The sequence below is a fragment of the Asparagus officinalis genome, chromosome 5 (assembly GCF_001876935.1).
Source record: "Asparagus officinalis chromosome 5, Aspof.V1, whole genome shotgun sequence".
Taxonomy (NCBI): domain Eukaryota; kingdom Viridiplantae; phylum Streptophyta; class Magnoliopsida; order Asparagales; family Asparagaceae; genus Asparagus; species Asparagus officinalis.
In genome coordinates, this window is record NC_033798.1 from 81,457,694 (window position 1) to 81,468,946 (window position 11,253).

The window sequence follows — 11,253 nt, forward strand, 5'->3', positions numbered from 1 at the left end:
ATTGAGAATTAAATTTGTATTATTCTCTTTAACAGGCTCAGAAAAAGAATTAATTATAATTCTCTCGATATAACTTCTTTCTAACTGACTTAGAAAAGAAATAATAAATCTTCTCGATCGATTTCTTGATTTACAAAAGAGAGAAGGGTTGACGGAGATCATTCCCTTTATTTAACATGGGTTCTTCTTAGTGTCGATGAGATGCCTCCCTCGAAACTTGTGTCAAATTTGCTTCTCATTGACGATCTGACGTTTCACCTCATTGGAACAAAGTCTATTCCTCTCGGATTTAATGTCGTGGAGAACTTATGTGGCAAGTTAAACAAAACTCTTAACGAGTTTAGGAACTCATAACGAGTTTAAAACTCTGCCAAAGAGTTAATTTGAACCAAAAATCGGTTAATAAGCCAAGGATCAAGCTCCAAGACCTTTGTTGCTGAAGAACGCTCCAAGATCTCCAAGAACACAAATGCAAATCTCTTTTTATGCAATATGGCGGATGCAAAAAGTCGATCCAATTGGAGATCTTGCACTCAGTTAAGTTTACTGATATTTATAGAGGATTAAGGGGTGTAACCGCCCCCATAATTCGCTTCTAAGTGGGGGAGTGATCCCCTCAAATAGTGGAAAATGGTTTGAAACCGTTCAGCTCGTGTTTGAACGAGTCAAACACCAAAACTAGCGTTCTGGGCCTGAACTTTGTGTCTTAGACCTGAGACGCAGAGTTGGGCATATGCATAAGGCTGAAAACGTAATGGCCACACCGCGTTACAAGTCTGAGACACAGAAGTGAACTCTACGTTTTGAGTCTGGAATGCAGCCACAAACTCTGCATTTTGAGTCTGGAACGCAGTCATGAACTCTGCGTTTTGAGTCTGAAACGCAACCACGAACTCTGCATTTTGATTCTGGAATGCAACCACGAACTCTGTGTTTTGTTGTTGGGACGCATAGATGAACTCTGTATTTTGAGTCTAGAACGCAGCTACAAACTTTGCATTTTGAGTTTGGAACGTAGCCACGAACTCTACGTTTTGAGTCTAGAACGCAGCCACGAACTCTGCGTTTTGAGTCTGGAATGTACCCACGAACTCTGTGTTTTGTTGTTGGGACGCAGAGATGAACTCTGCGTTTTGAGTCTGGAACGCAGCCACGAACTCTGTGTTTTGAGTCTGGAATGCAACCACGAACTCTGTGTTTTGTTGTTAGGACGTAGAGATGAACTCTGTGTTTTGATTCTGGAACACAGAGGCAAGCCTCGGGAGAGCTTGGCAAGCTTCAGGCAAAGTCTAATATTCAGGCGAAGTCCAGTCTTGCAGACGGACTTCAGAACATAACTTGCTGCGAAGAACATATCATAACTTTCAAACCATAAGTTAGAATTAGACGAATTATATATGAAATCGACTATCTCGACGAGACGGAACTGACCAAACTAATCCAAAGAGTTCGGTTTGCTTCTGTCTATTTTGCCAAATTCCTTATGATTTGAGAGATATCTGCGTTTTGATTTTAAGAGACAGATAATTTGTAGTCTCTTTTGCTAGAGCGTTGCAAAGATCGTCATCTTGTAACCTTCGTCTTGGTTCCTTAAAAATAAGAGTCATCAAATTGTAACTCCTGATGTTGATTGTGAAGGCTATTGAATTAGAGCTTTTATCGATCTACGTGAAAGTTTTTAAATTGTAGTCTTCTGAAAATCGTCAGATTGTAACTTTCATCATTGGTGTTTGATGAGGATCAGCTATCTGTAGTAATATTTAGACAGCCTACATAACCCCCTTCAAAGTTTTTAAAAGTTCGCGGTTGACTGGGACGAATTTTTAAAATACTTTGGATCTCAACTCTGATCTTGGAGCTGTTGATTCCTTATCATAAAGGAGTTGTTCTCTGCATCCGCTGCGAAGGCATCTTGGTTGAAGGGATTTTTCACGTAGGACCTGTGTGAGGATGAGTTTTGAAGAGAAACTGTAGCGATGGTACAAGCTGCTCATGAGTAGATGCTCTCAAATGTCACGTCACGGCTCACATCCATTCAACTAATGGGCCCGTAAATATTTATAAGATTTTTGGCAAACCCTCAGCCATCAACGGATTTGAAAGCCTTTACCGACTATCGTTTGAGTTGGGCTAGCATGTAGATTGTCTAAGTTCGTTCTACATGTAACATTATGCTAAATGAATAAATTCTCTTAAACTTAGTGCTATGATACCGAATACATAGACTTTGTTAATTTCACGAGAATGAACTACTCAGCAATGCGTGTTAGGCGTGAGCTTATCTCTAATTAGGGATCGAGATAAAGTCCCCCATGTGTGAAAGACATAGATTTTTGATGCTACGATGTTGAATACGTAGACTTCGCCATTATTACGGGAATAGGCCACCCGACAGCATGTGTTAGATGCAGACTTATCTCTAATTAGAGATCAAGATAAAGTCCCCCATGTGTGTAAGGTATGGATTTTGGTATTATTAATAACGACCTGCTATGATATTGAATACGTAGGATTTGTCACTCTTTATTTATGTGTTATATTTTCACTTGAAACACTGAAAGAAAGTTAAAAGTGTCAGAGATCTAGTATTAACTTAGCATGAATTTTTATTTAGAGTAAAATTCAAAAATTTTCTTTATTATAACTAGGTCAACTCTAGAAAATATTTAATTTGCTGGGGATTTTATAATGAAAACTTGTTATTCTTGTTAAAAAAAGATTAACAAGTTCATTAGGGGTTTGACTGTTAGAGGTAATGTTAACCTAACAGTATTTTATAGGTCTATCATTCTGTTGAAGAGAGTCGATAAGTTGATTTGGTCATCAGAGGTGTGATGTTAACTTGACGGGTTTGTGGACCTATCGCTCTATTGAAGAGAGTCGATAAGTTGATTTGGTCATCAAAGATATGATGTTAACTTGACAAGATTGTGGACCTATCGCTCTATTGAAGAGAGTCGATAAGTTAATTTGGTCGTCAGAGGTGTAATGTTAACTTGACAAGATTGTGGACATATCGCTCTATTGAAGAGAGTCGATAAGTTGATGTGGTCATCATAGGTGTAATGTTAACATGATGTCATCAGAGGTGTACTATTAACGTGATGAAAGGATTAGTTGTCAGAGGTATGATATTAACGTAATGGAATTTGTTGCGATCAGAGCAACTTTATGAACTTATCATTCTATTAAAGATGATTGATAAGTGGATTGTCAGAGGTGTGATGTTAACATGACAGGAGTTTGTTGTGATTGAAGAAAATTTGAGGACTTATCATCCTATTAGAGAGGGTTGACAAATAGATTGTCAGAGGTGTAATATTAACATGACAGGAGTGTATTGCGAGCGGTGTAACATTGAGGACTTATTGCTCTATTGAAGAGAGTTGATAAGTTGATTGTCAGAGGTGTAATGTTAACGTGACAGGATTTGTGGATTTTGTGGTTAACAGAGGTATTCTATTGAACGTGAGAACTCAGAAAAATTATTACTCATAATCCAGTGGACCACAAATAAACCAACTCCCAGTCTTGAATAAGTGTATAGGGGGAAAAAGTGGTAGACATGGCACATCGTCTGGTGGACTACTATCCATCAAGTCATTCAGTGACATTAGAGTATAACGACTATGATTGGAATACGTCACACATCAGGCCATTATCTAAAGAGTTTGGCTATCAGAGGTAACTATTAATGTGATAGCTTTGTAGACCCGCCATCATATTGAAGAGGATTAGCTTCAGTGGTCGTAGTATCTTCCTCTTCTGACTGAGAAGATTGGGCTTGGTCCTATTGCTCAGATTGATTCTGCTTACTTTGTTCTTCGGCTTTAACCCTGACAATAATTTTTTAAGCCTGTTCACCTTAAGAGATTAGTTGTCTCTAGGAACAGTATTCTACAACCCTCATTTGTGCTAGAAGGTTGTTCTGCAAGTTGTGTCGACAGATCTCCACTAAGGTAGAATATATCATACATGTCGGGCATCGAAGAGCCATGCTTCATAACCTCTTGTCGAAAGCTTTGACGGGCTCCCTCTTCTTCTACTTAGTGGTGAGAAGGGTATAGATGGAGACTTCTGTATCCTCTTCAAAGAATCTTGACAGAAAGAGTCTCTCTAGATCCGTCCACTTTTGGATACATCCGGTAGTCAGTTTTCTGAACCATTCAAAGGCAACTCCCTTGAGGGTACCAATGAACAATCGAGCCAGTATGACGTCGTTTGATATCACATTCTCAGTCTATGACTTAAAATAATAGATATATTGATCTGCTGATCCCGTGCCATCAAAAGTTTGTAGCGTCGGAATCTCAAACTTTGGAGGATAAGGGGCTACATCCCATTCTGCAGGATAGGGCCTAGCAACTCCCTCATCTTGGAGCTCGTTTCTGTTAGCAATGATATTGAGGCGGTCTTTCAATTCTTTTATTTTGGCAGACTGGAGATTCTGCTCGTTCTCAGTCTCTCTTCCTTCATCAGAGGAAGATTCCAAGTTATGGGCTTCTTGGTCAGAAGCAACATCATCAACTACTTTTCCCTTCTCTTTGCTTGTGTGAGTTAGGGGTCTCTCCGGAAAGATTATTGCCTTGGTGGTGAATCTGTCTTCTGAGATTTAGCCCTATCTGCCACAATTTGGGCCATTAGGATCCAGAGTTCGTTGAGAGTCTCCTGCTATGATTTGAGCATGACCTCCTGCTCATCAACCCTCTTTGAGAGATCTTTAGAATTTTTTACCATCTGAGCGAAGCTCTCATGTCCAACGAAAGAACTTTATGATTGAGACACCGTGATGGCTAAACATTCATCTTCGGAATTGGTTCCTCTGGCTAACTTCCGATAGTTGACAAGGGGAATTGATCATGTTCGCATCCGAGTGCGTTGGTAAATTCCTTCAAACTCGTTAGAGGTTTCTCTAACGCTTGGAGAACGATCCGTCTCTGACTCATCAGAACTAGGGACTGACAACTTCCCTCTACCGATCACAGTAATAGTTATTGGACCCTAGAGGGGGGTGATTAGGGTATTGAGGCAATAATAGTGTAATAAAAATTATGACAAGTAATACACCACAAAATGAATAGCCAAAGTAAAGGAGATAAGGTAAGAAATCGTTATCCAAGTGACGCGCGATGTGTTCACGAGGTTCGGTCCGCTGACCTACGTCCCCGTTCCTCACTCTCGAGAAGAATCCACTACACAACCTGGTTTGGAAGACGGAACTTTTTCTACACAACGATCTTCATGAGATCTCACACCCACACAATTGATCTCCACGAGATCTAGCTCACAACAGCAGTAAACGATGTAAAATCTCTCTCTTTACAGGAGCCCTATGGCAACGAGAAAGATTGCACTTGAAGCTTGGGATGTGAACTTAGAAAACAGTGAAGAACAGGAATAAAAATTTGGGCTCTTTTGAAAATAGTAAACAAAACACAAAGGATTTGCAATGAGCTTGGGTGATCTGAAGAAGGGGGATATGAGGGTTTAAATAGGAAGAAGAACAGCAACCAAAACCCCCAACCAAATCTCTCAAAAATCAGAGAATCAAATTTTCTAATTTTGTAAAAAAGAACCGTTGGTCGATCAGCGGTCGACCGTGAGAATTTCGCGGTAGACCGTGCAGGTTTCAAAGCTGAGAAAATTTTCTGTAAAGGCTACGGTCGACCGCCACGGTCGACCGTGAGAACTCCAGAAAGTTTCTGTAATTAGTTCGGTCGACCGTGGTTGTCGACTGCAGGAAGTCCCGAGCTCTCTGTAATAGAGGCGGTCGACCGTCACGATCGACCACATATGTTTTTGTTGGCTCCTGAGGGAAATACACTGGCGCGATCGACCGCCAACTAACATAGCTGATACATGTTTTTAAAAACTATTTTTGACACTTTAGAAATTTTGTAAAAATATTCAAATGATTTCTAAAATTTGTATAACTTTGTAAAATATTTTTAACACTAAAAACAAACTGTTTTGAAAAGGAATTTTACAAATAGGTCCTCATACTTGTGAAAAACCATATTTTGATAAAACCGTCAAAACTATGAGTATGAAAATGTGTGTGTGATATCCCAATAGCTTCAAATGAAATCTATAACTACTTGCCTACATTTTAGCACTAGAGAGAAAATAAAAATAATAAATATCTCTCACATAGAAATACATTTCTTGAGTCTTGATATTGCTTTAGAAATGATGAATCTTCTCATAGCGTTTAGTATTCTTGATAAACATTGCTTCATCACTTTGCCTCCTCCTCCTTTAGATATCATCGTTGTAGCTCATATTCCATCCAATCCTCCATAAATGATACTAACTAGCTTGGTATTTATATTATCTACAATATCACTCAATAAGCAATTAATACCGATAATGGTGGTTGTAAATCATCATCAAAACATAAGGGTTAACAATCTCTTTCTTTTTGATGATGACAACCAACCATTATAATAGAGCAAAATAAGTATAGCTTATAGATAGTAGCTCCTCCTATCAATGAGCTCCCCCTTACTATGTACACAAATGAGGAGATTTCTCTCCCCCTTTGTCACCATCAAAATAGGGATCTGAAATAAACATGTAAAAATACATATGAAGTGCAACTAACCAAGCAAACAAGCAAAATTATTTTTACATGATGCATAAACCCAAACCATTTCTTATGCGATAAAAATCTTCTTCACTAAGAGGATTTGTAAAGATATCCACTAATTGAGATTTAGTGTCAATATGAACAAGGGATACATCTTGACGTTCTACATGATCGCGTAAGAAATGATGGCGCACATTAATATGCTTGGTTCTAGAGTGAAAAATGGAATTTTTAAAAATGTTTATAGCACTAGTGTTATCACAAAAATTATTTGTATTTTGAAAATGCAAATCATAGTCAACTAAACTTTATTTCATCCATAAAAGTTAGGCACAACATAAGCCAGTGATAATGTATTCCGCTTTCGTAATGGACAAGGCAACACAATTTTATTTCTTGGAAGCCCAAGAGACAAGAGAGTTGCCTAAAAATTAATATGTATCACTCGTACTCTTGCGATCAACCTTACATCCAACAAAGTTGGCATCACAAAAACCATAAAGATCAAAAGATATGCCTTTTGGATAAAAATAAACCAAGATCAATTGTACCATTGACATATTTAATAATTCTTTTAACCGTAATCAAATGGGACGTTTTAGGAGAGGCTTGAAAACGTGCACATACACACACACTAAACATGATATCGGGTCTACTAGCGGTAAGGTAAAGAAAACTACCTATCATACCTCGGTAAAGTTTTTGGTCTACATCCTCACTACTATCATCCGCATCAAGCTTGATACTTGTACTCATAGGAGTTAGTACATGCTTAGAATTCTTCAATCCGAATTTCTTCATCAATTCTCTAGCATACTTGCTTTGAGAAACGAATATCTCATCCTTAGTTTGCTTGACTTGGAGCCCGAGAAAGAAAGTAAGCTCTCCCATCATGCTCATCTTAAAATGATCTTGCATAACTTTAGAAAATTCCTTGCATAAAGTTTCATTAGTAGCACCGAAAATAATATCATCAACATATATTTAAACTAAAATAAAATTATTTTTCCTTTTTCTCACAAAGAGTGTAGTATCAATTTTCCCTTTAGAAAAACCATTTTCAAGAAGAAAACTAGAGAGGTGAGCATACCAAGCTCTAGGAGCTTGTTTTAACCCATATAAAGCTTTTTGAACCCTGTAAACATGATTAGGAAATGAATGATCCATAAAATCGAGGGTTGCTCAACATATACTTCCTCTTCTATATAACCATTTAAAAAGGCACTTTTCACATCCATTTGAAATAATTTAAAATCTTTAAAACTTGCAAAGGCTAAGAACATTCTAATGGATTCCAACATTGCAACCGATGTAAAGGTTTCATCATAGTCTATGCCCTCCTCTTGATTACATCCTTGGGCAACTAAACAAGCTTTGTTTCTCGTGACTATGTCATGTTCATCAAGTTTATTTCTAAAACCCCATTTAGTTCTAATAACATGAACATTATTAGGTCTAGGAACTAATTTCCAAACATTATTTGTTTGAAAATTATTTAGTTCATCATGCATTGCTAGAACCCAAAACTCATCTTTTAAAATATTATTTATCTTTTTAGGTTCTATTTGAGATAGGAAGGCAGCATTACCACACTCACTCAAAGCTTTTGAGCGAGTTAGAACCTCTTGTGAAGGATTCCCTATTATTTGCTCCTTAGGATGATTTGGAGCAAATTTCCATGCTTTGGAGAGTTTTTCTTGCTCTTGAATGTTGTTACTTTCTCCATCCTTTTGTGCATTTATTGAGGGTGTTTCGTTTAGTTGCAAAAGTTCCAATCCTCCCCCAACATCATCATCACCTTTCCTAGGTAAACCAACTTGTAAACCAATATTAGTCTTATCAAAAGTAACGTTTATAGATTCTTTAACAACAAGAGTTCGTTTGTTGAATATCCTATAAGACTTACTTCTAGGTGCTATCCTAAGAAAATACCAATATTAATTTTTGAATTAAATTTATCATGATGATCTTTAGTGTTCAAGATAAAACATTTACAACCAAAAATATGAAAGTATCCAATAAAAGGGGTTTTGCCATAAAATAGTTCATAAGGAGTTTTCTTAAGCTTGGTTTTGCCATAAAATAGTTCATAAGGAGTTTTCTTAAGCTTTGGTCTAATCAAAACACGATTCAAAACGTGGCGTTCATAAGGAGTTTTCTTAAGCTTTGGTCTAATCAAAACACGATTCAAAACGTGGCAAGCCGTATTGATGGTTCCTGCCTAAAAATATTTTGATAAATCAAAGACATTTATCATTGTTCGTGTCATCTCTTGTATGGTGCGATTTTTCCGTTCAATAACACCATTTTGTTGTGGTGTTCTTGGAGCGAAAAATACATGAGTTATACCATGATGTGCACAAAAATCATTAAAAAGTTTATTTTGAAATTCACCACCATGATCACTTCTAATTTTAACAACTTTCAACTCATTTTTATTTTTAATTCTTTTGACAAAATATGAAAAATCTTCAAAACATTCATATTTACTACCAAGAAAGATTGTCCATGTAAAACGGGAGAAATCATCAATGATAACAAAAACATAGTGTTTACCCCCTAGTGAGATAACACGCATATGACCAAAGAGATCAAGATATAATAATTTCAAGGGTTTAGAAGTTGATACCTCATTAATGAATTTGAAAGTAGACTTGGTTTGTTTATCTTTAGCACAATCTTCACAAATGATATCTTTGATGAAATGTAAGTTTAGTAACCCTTTTACAAGATTCTTTTTGGATAACTTGGATATCAACTCCATGTTGGCGTGACCAAGCCTCTTATGCCAAATCCAAGGAATCTCATCGACCGCCGCAAGGTATTTAACATCTTGATCTACTAAATGTATACATTAGATTTTCTATTAGCAACAAAGATAATTTTTTTCATTTAAGCTAACAATGCACTTATCCAGTTTGAAAGAAATATCAAAACCTTTATCACTTAATTGGCTAATACTAAGAAGGTTATGATTTAAGCCTCTAACCAAATAAACATCCTCTACTACGGGAGAAGGTATCTTACCAATGCATCCAATACCTATAATATTACCTTTCTCACCACCACCGAAGGAGACGTTACCTCCTTCAATCCTTGATAGGGTTACGAATAGCTTTTTGTTGCCCGTCATATGATGTGAGCAACTGCTATCAAGGTACCACATCTCTCTACGTTGTGTTTGTGATGTTCCCTACATAAGATGAAGACGTTGAAACTTTAGGTACCCAAATCTTGGGTCCTTGGGTGTTAGTATTCTTGGTACCTTTGGGTACCCATATCATTCCAAAATAATCATTGTTATTTTTAATCCTACAATGAGTAGAAATATGACCATGTTTCATGCAATATGTGGACATAAAATTTTTCTTGTGTGTGGAAGCATAAGATCTATGAGACCTATTGCTTTCCAAGCGATGATGACTAGAATATGCATGAGTAGGTTTAATTCTATCACTTTCAATTTCAAGCCTTTCAATTTTAGATCTCAATTGTTTATTTTCAAAATCAAGATCCCCTAATAATTCATCTTTTAAAGCAAGTGAGGATTGTAGTTGCTCAAGTTTGGAACCACAAGAAGTGTGCAATTTTTTAAAGGAAGAGTATTCTTTTGTCATTCTTTTAAACTCAATGTTTAACTCTTCTAATGCGGTTGCTAGATCACATTACATATAAAAAGATTCACTTTCGGTATCGGATATTACCTCCTTTTTATGAGCCATAAAGCAATTGTTGGGATCATGAAGAGCAATCTTTGCTCCTTCTTCATTGCTATCTGAATCACTTAGTTTGGATTCCTCCCATCTGGCATACATGGCTTTCTTCTTCTTGTATTTCAAATATTTCTCCTTGAGCTTTGGGCAATCTTTGGCGAGATGACCCGGTTCATTGCATTCAAAACATTTTCCTACACGCGAAAAAAATTTGTTGTTAGATCGGTGATTGAACTTCTTATTTATTTTTATTAGTCTTGATATTCTTCTAGAGAGGTAAGCCACTTCTCTAGAAAAATCGACTTCACTATCTGAAGATGAGGAGTTATCACTAGCTCATTTGAGAGCAATGGTCTTCATTTTTTGGGATGGCTCCTTAATTTCGTGTGGGGCACTTCCTCTTTCTCTTTCTTCCCGTGGGGGCACTTCCTCTTTCTCCTTCCCTTTAAGCTTCTTCTCATGAACCTTAAGCTTGCCAATGAGGCCATCGAGAGCTAGAGTAGTAAGATCGTGAGCTTCCTCTATGATCGTAGCTTTGGGCTCCCACGCCGGAGCCAATGAGCGAAGGATCTTATAGTTCATCTCTTGGATAGTCAATGTCTTGTCAAGACCATGCAATTCATTGATGATATTAGTAAAGCGAGAAAACATAGCATCAATGGATTCATTAGGAAGCATTTTAAATAACTCATAGTCATGCATAAGCCCACTAATTTTGGACTCCTTAACTTGGGGGTTCCTTCATGTGTAATACATAATTTCTCCCAAATTTTGTGTGCGGTTGCACACGTGGAGACCCTATTGTACTCATTTGGAGAAAGACCATAAATTAAGGCATTCATGGCCTTCGCATTGAGATTTGCTTGGAGTCTTTCTCCATCGGTCATGGTACTAATCTTGGACTTTTCTACATATTTCTTTTCTATGATATCCAACATGTCAAGATCAATG